Genomic DNA, 8,551 nt, shown 5'->3' with positions numbered 1-8,551 from the left:
CTTCCTCTGGATTTTTTCTTATGTCTCTTTTCATGTATTTCTATGTGTACTTTTTGCATGATTAAAGACATACATAGTGTGTGTGGATAAAATGCACATTATGACCACAGACAGACACTAATAGTTGCTGTGTCCACTCACCCAAGTCAGATTGGAGAGAATCAGCACATTGTGAAGCTTTCGTTCGAAGGAATAAGGTGCATCAGAAAGATGATCTACTAAAGAATTCACTCAAAAAGAATCTCCAAAAACATGTGCACCGTGTCACCAGCTAATGGTCCCATGCTTTGTTCCATATAGCTGCCTCCTGCCTTTAAAAATAAAAACAGAAAACTGTTCAATTTAAAAATTCAATTTATAAATTGCTCTGCTATGCTCTGTAACCACCATTAATAAATGATAATTGACTTTACTGTTCTGTAACCACCTTTGTTTCACTCGGGGATATGCAGTCGATTGTCTAGCAATAATGACGGCCTCATGCTATGTTACTGCCTAATTTCACAGGCCCGAGGACATTTCCAGATAAAGAGAGAACGCCGGCAAAAATGGCAGGTTTCTCCCTTTATTTGAACTTGCCATCAGCGAGGGAGGGAGGGGGTCAGAGGCAGGAGCCACTGCTGTGTGCGTTCTTCTGCGTGGCAGCGTGCGTCTCCAGTGGGCGCGATCTGCCCGAGCAATTCACCCAAAGCGAGAAAGAACATCTTTAGTGATTGCGCGGCATCCCTTATCCAGCTGCTTGTAAACCGGCCTCCCTGACCCGCGACAAGGGAAATCAGGCGTTGGCACTGCGGAGGGAGAAGTTATGCGACTGTTTTACGAAGAATCCCAACCCCACCCCCAGGAGCTGCTTTTTCATTTCACTGCTGCCCTTTTCTCGTCACCCCGACCTGCCTCAGCATTCCCCAGCCGATCGACTTTTATCTTCTCACACAGAGGGCAGAGCCTGCGTCTTCCAGTTCTGCTCTAAAGGAAGATTTCTCCTGAAGGCTCTTATGAATGTGGTGGCTGTGTCCTCGTTGAGAGGTGCCTCTACAGCACAGAGCGAAACGCTTGCTGACAGGATGTCTGAGAGATTCCAGGGGTCATTGATTCTTGGTTTTTCCTCCCATTCTGAGTTATCATCAGCCATTTCAGAGGGTTCTACGGACTGAATCGTGTCCCCTTCCAAAAAAAAAAAAAAATCATATGTCGAAGTCCTAATCCCTAATGTGATGGTATTTCGAGGAAGGGCCTTTGGGAGGTGATTAGGTTTAGAGAAGGTCATGGGGGGACATGATGGGATGAGTGACCTCATAACAAGAGACACTGGAGAACTGTTCCCTCTTTGTTATTTACTCACACTGTCACCTCGGCGAGTATTTTCACTTCTTTGGACCTCAGTTTCTTCATCTGTTAAACACAAATGCATCCCCCCCCCACCCCCGGCTCCTCCCACAGAGGGCTGAATCAGAAATCATCGAAACAAAACTCATAAACATTTACCATAGTGCTGGGCATGAGTAAATTCTCAATAAATATAATCAAGATCCCCAGTGAGCTTGGAAATAAGGCTGTCCCGAGAAAGAACACAATAAGTAGAAGCACCTAAAGAAGAAAAAAAAAAATACAATGAAATCCCTAGTGGCCATCGGGGCACCGACCACCTGGAGACAGGAAGGACACTGCACCCCCACCCCCACAAGGCATCTCATCCCGCAGTGCAACATCCGCCCTCCACCACGCCGTGGTCTGAGACAAACGCCAAAACCCAAACCTGCTGATGAATTTGATGATTCGGCTCTCTGACGTCCAAGTATGAGCTCATCCCCCTTCCTCACCCCACACGCCCAAACCCCGCTATCCACCAGTGACTCTGCTCTCATTTCAGTATCGACATCTGGTCTCTCTAATTCTATCAACACCCAGACATATGGAAGGAACAACAAGACCCAGGGACGCGAACCATTATTTTTAAAAAACAAACCGGGTCCTAAATACCAAATGATTGCTAAAAGGGCACTTACTGAGGTTTATTAAGTACATAGAACATAAATCTGTTTGGCATGTAATTAATTCAAAATTACAGGAACACTAAATGTATAATTAAATCTACACGGAATGTTTAGGCCTTTAGCTGGCATTTACAAAGGAAGCTATGGGAAATTTATTAGCTAGAAATTTATTGCTCAAAATACTGGCAAATCATGAGTATGCTGATTGAAATCTAGCTTGCTGTCACTCTGCTGTTATGGGCCAATTAAAGGTTCAAAGCCTTGCAAACCAGTGGCCAAATAAAAGTGCACTGCTAAGAATGGAGTTCGACAGTTACGACTAAGTTTGCCCTTTTCATTCAATATCAACAAGTGTTTTTATTCCCCCTGGATGATAAGCACACTATACAGCATTCCTTCAGTGTACTTAAGTACTTAATTGACATATTAAAATGTGATGTACAGGAGATCTGGTTAACATAAAAGCAATGTTGTATTTGGAATCCTCACCCACTGATAACCTTCACGGCATTTAGCCAGAATAAAGTATTTTCTCTGGCCTGCTAATTGAAGTCAAAAGTATAATATGAGAAATGTGCAAAATGAAAGACTCCAAAGTAATTCCAGAACCTTCTCTACTCCTTTCTAGGCTCTGCAGCACTGGGCTAGAGGAACTGTCCAGTTGATGGTCCCACGGGTCAGCGTGGGTACAGATGCTCTGCGGTGCCCTTCAGGAAACAGCCTTAGTGATGCCACTTCCAAAAGCTCCCGGAAGGTTCTGAGAGTCGAACAAGCAGGTGGAGCACCACGCCGGCCAAACCCAGGGGAGACTGTGTTCCAGCGCTTCCAGTGGGCCCAGTCTCCAACTCTTTATTTGATGACTTGGTCAGAAATATCACTGCCTGCAATTGCTGTGTTCCCAGTGGCTGGAGGTCCTAAGCACTAAGCTTGGAGAATAATCCTCCTTATCTTCGCATCAGACGGGACTGGGGAGTCTCTTCGTTCCATCTGTGTTAGTTAGAACTGCATTTGGGTGCAAGTAATATAAAACCCAACCATAATATCTTCAAAAACAGGAATGTACCTTTTCCTCAACAACAAGGAACCTAGAGAAATGTGATCAGGGCTGGTGCAGAGACTCTACGACATTATGCCCCACCTTTCTCTATCATCCGCTCTGTCATTTCAGTATGTTCACTTATGACCTCATGGCCACAGAATGGCTGCTGCAGCCCCACCTACCATTCCTGTACTCCAATAGGGTTGAAGAAGGGAGACGACACTTTATCATCTGGCAGAAAAGATCATTGTGACCACACCAGTATTGGAAAAGCAAAAGAACTCTCAGGAACTCCATAGCAGGATTATACGTACATCTTCCAATGGCCACTGTGCCGTGCTGCCACCTCTGGCTAGAAGGTGACACTTATAAAGCATGATGCAAATAGAGATGGAGCTAATAGATTAACACAGACTACCACACTATCTCTTTTTCATTCAGTCCCAGTGACAAGACATGCAGTGTTTGACATAGAGTGGGAACTCAATATACGTCAAATAAGTTTCTGAGACCCTCCAGAAACCACTTTCCCAGTCTATTCAACCTGACACTGTGTCAGACCCAGGCAATAGAGGGGTGAACGGGTCAAATACTTGCTACTTCAGACCACAAAAAAATGTTTTGGGGATGAAGAAGACAGGACCCTAGACTTGAAAGTGCTGACACTCTGGACTAGATTGTCCAGCAGAACTTTCTACGATGATGGAGAGGTTCTCTACCTACCTGTGAAATGCGGCTTATGTGACCGAGGGACTGAATTTATTACTTTATTTAATTTTGATTAATTTTAAATTATATTCAAATAGCTGCATGTGGCTGCTGTTCACCGTATTACACAATTCAAGTCTGGACATCATGCACACAAACATTAAAAAATCAGAGCTCTCATTTTAAAAGAAGTATGTCCAAATGTCATACTTCTTTTCTAGGGAGAGGGAGGGGAGAAATAAAAGAGATGGGTTATTTCAGCGGAATCCCGTAAGATGGATAGGAGTTTGCCACTTGATAAAGGAAGCAGGATCAAAAGATTTGCAAACAGAGAGAAAACTGTGTGCAAAGAAAAAAGGAGGAATAGGAGGGTCAAGAGGGATCCTGAGCCAGAACCACCGGGAAAAGCCAGTCCCAAATTGCTGATGTGGAAACTGAGATAATCCATGTTCACTATCTTAAGTTGTTACATTCAAGAGTAACAATAGCTAATTAATACAGGAAAAAACACCATATTATGTGTGTGCTGCTAACTTTCTTCTGTTACTAGTTATGGGGATGCAGAAGATGTCAGAGGTGATGCTGCAGCACATAAGATAAGAAAGGCAGGCCTGTGGATACGTATATATGCTGAGCTGACCACTCCACACCCAGGAAAGCCCCAAAGGCTCTGGAGAGCCAGTGCTCCTGAGGGCTCCCAGCACTGACCAGCCCACGGCCTCGGATCCTGGAAGGCCAATTAATCAGGTGCCTGTTACTCTGAAATGTTACAAAAGCAACATTTCAAAGAACATTAAATTACCCTCGCTCATTGCAGTCCCTCTGAACAATTATCTTTTCTGCCCAATAATAAGCCAAAAAGAATTTTAAAGGCAGAACTCATGTTTTTAACTTCCATATGCCAAGCTGAGAAAAAAGCTTTATGCAAATGCAGCAAAAAAAATATATACCCCCCAAAAGTCATCATCATTAGGCTTATTTCAAAATCAGATCTAATATTAATTCCCAGGCAACAACACCCTTTGAAATGAAAAGACTTGATTACTCTATAGGAATTCTAATGAATAGCACCCACCACTCCCCCACCCATCCCCATCCTGCCTTCTCCAAGCATTTAAAGAATTCCTTTCTTCCTTTCTTTCTTTTCTTCTTTTCCTTTCTTCTTTCTTTCTTTCTTTCTTTCTTTTTCTTTCTTTCCTTCTTTCCTTCCTTCTTTCCTTCCTTCCTTCCTTCCTTCCTTCCTTCCTTCCTCCCTCCCTCCCTCCCTCCCTCCCCCACTTCCTTCCTTTTTTAAAGTAAAATTAAACAGTGAGGAAACACCAACTATAAACAGTGAGGAAAAACCAACTAGAAAACATTTTGGCTTTGGAACCAGAAGACCATAACTCTTGGGAGCCTGGAAGCAAAGACCAGAAAGCATAGTGGAAAAAGTAGAATGAGGTCATTGATTCCACAGGTTAATGCTTCTCAGCAAGACCTAGGGCCAGGATCAGATCAGATAAGGGCCGGAGAAGAGGGGCTGGTTCTCCAGAACAAGTATGTCCACAGGGGTCATAAACACAAATGGGTTCAAAACAAACTGGGGAGGCAGAAAACCTAAGATAGCTGTTGAAATTCAGTGTCGTTTTTTAAATTGTTCTAATTTTTAAACCAAAAAAAAAAAAAAAATGGTTTAGGCAGACAGATACAACAAGCAAGTGTCAGCAGTAACATCTTGGTATCCATAGGCCAGAAGAATTTTCACCTGCATCTCTCCTCTGTTCCTTCATTAAGTTTCCTAAAATAATGAGACATCAGAACTGAAGGGTCCCAGCCATGATGAGACGTAAATTCCCCCCGCCCCCCCACGTTTCACAAATGAGGAAATTGAGGCTGGAGGGGAAGGTGACTCACCGCAAACTATATGTATGTATGTTGACCCAGCTGGGAGAGAAGCCAGGGCTCCTAGTTTTAGTTCAGTTCTCTCCTGGCAAGTCAGAAGCGTGAACCCAGTGCTCCCTGGGTCCAGGCTCAGAGAGGTTTCAACACAACAAAGGATTATTATTCACAAAAGCCGTGTGTGAAGTGCTAATTTCTTCTGATTAGAGAATCTTAAGAGATGCTTCTTGGTTCTAATTGATATGGCCCTTTTAGAAAATCCACCCCAAACTACTTTGGTTCCGAGAATAAGACAGACAGGTATAAATTTTATTCAGATGAAGCTCTGTCAACATTCCCATGAGGCAAAACGATCTTGGGGAATTATCAATGAGGTGGTTCTACCAGCTACGGGATTGGATGAGTTCAAGAATCTTTGAGAAAGGATTCGATGGGTAAAGGTGCCTGTTACTCCAAGCCTCCAAGCCTGCAGCCTTCTCTGTGCCTTCCCGAAGAGGAGGGATTTTTCCATTTTCTTTCTTCAACTGAAAAATTAATGTGCACATGTGGGAAAATGAAAACCTAACAGTAACACATACAAAGAAGTGAAGTCTCCATCAGACTCCCAAACCCAGGCCCCAGCACTGTGGAGAGCTCCATTTTCTTTCCATCAAGGGGAACATTCCAAACTCATTCTATCGCCTTCGGTATTTTTCACTCAACAAAAGAGCTTTGAGATCTTTCCATGTCATTGTATAGGGATCCACTTAATTCTTTTTTCGCAAGTTCATAATATCCCATTGTTTCGATGTACAATCATTTATGTACCATTCTCTTATTAATGAGCATCCTGGTTGTTTGTAGTCTTTTGTTTCTAAAATCCATGCTGAACGAACAGTCTCATACGCAGGACTGGAGGATAAATTCCTCATAGTAGACACGCTTGCTTGTGCGTGATGGGCATTTAAAAATCAGAGACCAGATTTTAAGGCGGCCCAGTAATTACAGCGCCTCTAGAAACCATTTCCCTCTCAGCTTGTCTTCTTTTTCCAGCTTCCTCCAGCCCCCTTGACCCACCCTCCTGCCTCAACAGTACTGCCATACTGTCTCCTTCACTAGGTCAAAAGTTCCTCTGAGAAGCAAACCCCTAGTGCCTCAGAGTCCCACTGGATGAACCTGCATCCCTGTACAGAGAAACATCGTTTATCGTACGTCTGCTAAAAGAATCCACAGCTGCCTAGACAGATGATGGAGTAAACAGCAAGCACTTAAAAAGAGTCTCATAGTTTTTTCAATGAGTTTTACTCTCAACCCTTTTAACAGGAAAATATGAGAACTCTCCCTTCTTGAGTGCAGAGAGAAATGCCTTCCTTTAGGTCACTCTGGTGACCCTGCAGGTACAGAGTGAGAAGCAGACATAGACCCTCATAGGACAGTGGCTATGGTGTGTGCATGTCTGTGTACGTGTGTGTGTGTGCGCGCACGCACGCACGTGCAGGCGCACGTGCAGGTACCCGAGCACAAATCAAGCCATTTCTACAAAAAACAAAAGTATACAGCCAGTGACCTTCCAAAGAACCCCGTGTCCCCCTAGCAAATGCTGTCGGCAGGACTGCCCGGTGCGCTCTTGTTCCAGGCTGATTGGAGCTGTCACGGGCACAGTGCATCTCCCGATGGCAGCTCACTGTATGCCAGGCAAGCTCTATACAGACACCCAACCTGAGAATTCACTCTGGCTGGGACCCGGGACCTTACTCGTCCAAGGGATGAGTCTGCAGGACGGAAGGAATCATAGCAGCTGAAATCACAACAGCCTATGCTGAGGACCAAGTAAGTGTCAAGCACAATCTTAAGTGCTCTGCACATCTGATCGCCACCCAACGGTGTTGGTACTAACATTATCCACATTTGCGGAGGAGGAAACCAAGGCACAGAGCTTGAGTAGCTTCAGAGTCATACAGCAAGTATTTGTCAGATGAGGAATAGGTCTCCAAGCCCATGGCTATTTCCCACTAACCTGGGGGTCTGTCTACACTGCAGGCACTGCTCTGAGCAATCCATAGTATCTCTGGTGGCCTTCCCAGCAGCCCCATGAGGCAGCAACCATGAATAACTCCATTTGCCCGTGAGGACACAGCAGGTCACCTCAAAGAGCCTGTGCAAGATCCCGCTGCTAGTAACTGGGAAGCTGGGGAACCCAGATGCCCTTCAGCTCCAAAGCCCGTGCTTGGAGCCATCACTCTGCACCACCTCTGATCCCACTGGCCCTCGCCTACAACAAGCTGCCCTTGCGTTTTACACTTAAACCACAAGTGGCATCTTGCACCCGATTTGGGGACCTTAGCAAACATCAGCCAGCCTCAAGGATTTGTGAAACCTTTTGTTTTTAAAATGTTCAAGGTCTAACATTACAGATATACAGACAAACGAGACGATCGGAAATGCAATAAACTTAGAACAGAGGCCACCGACTGGCCCCCAGTTCCCAAGAGACAATACTAATACGTATCACTTCATCAGTGCTTATTGCTAGATACTGTTCTAGGTACCTTTGAAAAACTTTCAATCCTCCCAACAATCTTCCAAAGCTGGTAGCACTGTCTTCATTTTATAGAGGAGATGAGGCACAGAGAGGTTCAGTAAGCTGCCCAGAGTCACACAGTCTGCGAGGGCAAGGCCAAGATTCAAAGCCAGGCATCTGCTTCTAAAGCAGAGTTACCAGACTTAGCAAATTACCAAACAAAACAAAACAAAGCAAAACCACCTAAAAGACAAATAATTATTCTGCTCCACAGCCTGCATGTTTCACACCGTACGCTTCCCTGCACGTGTGACCAGCACAGTGTCTGATGTGCTCACCTTCGCTGGGGACCCTGAGCAGGGAAGATGCCCACAGCCTGCTGCATCCTCCCAGACCACACCAAGGCAGTGAGGCCCTCTCTCCAGACCCGTT

The 8,551-nt window shown here is 44.8% G+C and overlaps 1 long non-coding RNA gene across 1 annotated transcript in view; it reads right to left on the bottom strand.

Annotated features, from left to right (window-relative positions):
* Window positions 1-336: 336 nt before the first annotated feature.
* The window catches only part of LOC112478165, a 113,131-nt gene continuing 104,916 nt past the window's right edge, over window positions 337-8,551 (bottom strand). Inside the window, exons 3-4 of the long non-coding RNA XR_003045735.1 lie at window positions 1,486-1,587; window positions 337-1,164 (exon numbers count right to left, since the gene is read on the bottom strand). This is a non-coding gene — a long non-coding RNA (uncharacterized LOC112478165). The remainder of the gene's footprint in view (window positions 1,165-1,485; window positions 1,588-8,551) is intronic.

The sequence above is a fragment of the Pteropus alecto genome, unplaced genomic scaffold, assembly GCF_000325575.1.
Source record: "Pteropus alecto unplaced genomic scaffold, ASM32557v1 scaffold42, whole genome shotgun sequence".
Taxonomy (NCBI): domain Eukaryota; kingdom Metazoa; phylum Chordata; class Mammalia; order Chiroptera; family Pteropodidae; genus Pteropus; species Pteropus alecto.
Note: the sequence above shows the minus strand (reverse complement) of the source record. Positions and strands in the feature narration are given on the sequence as shown.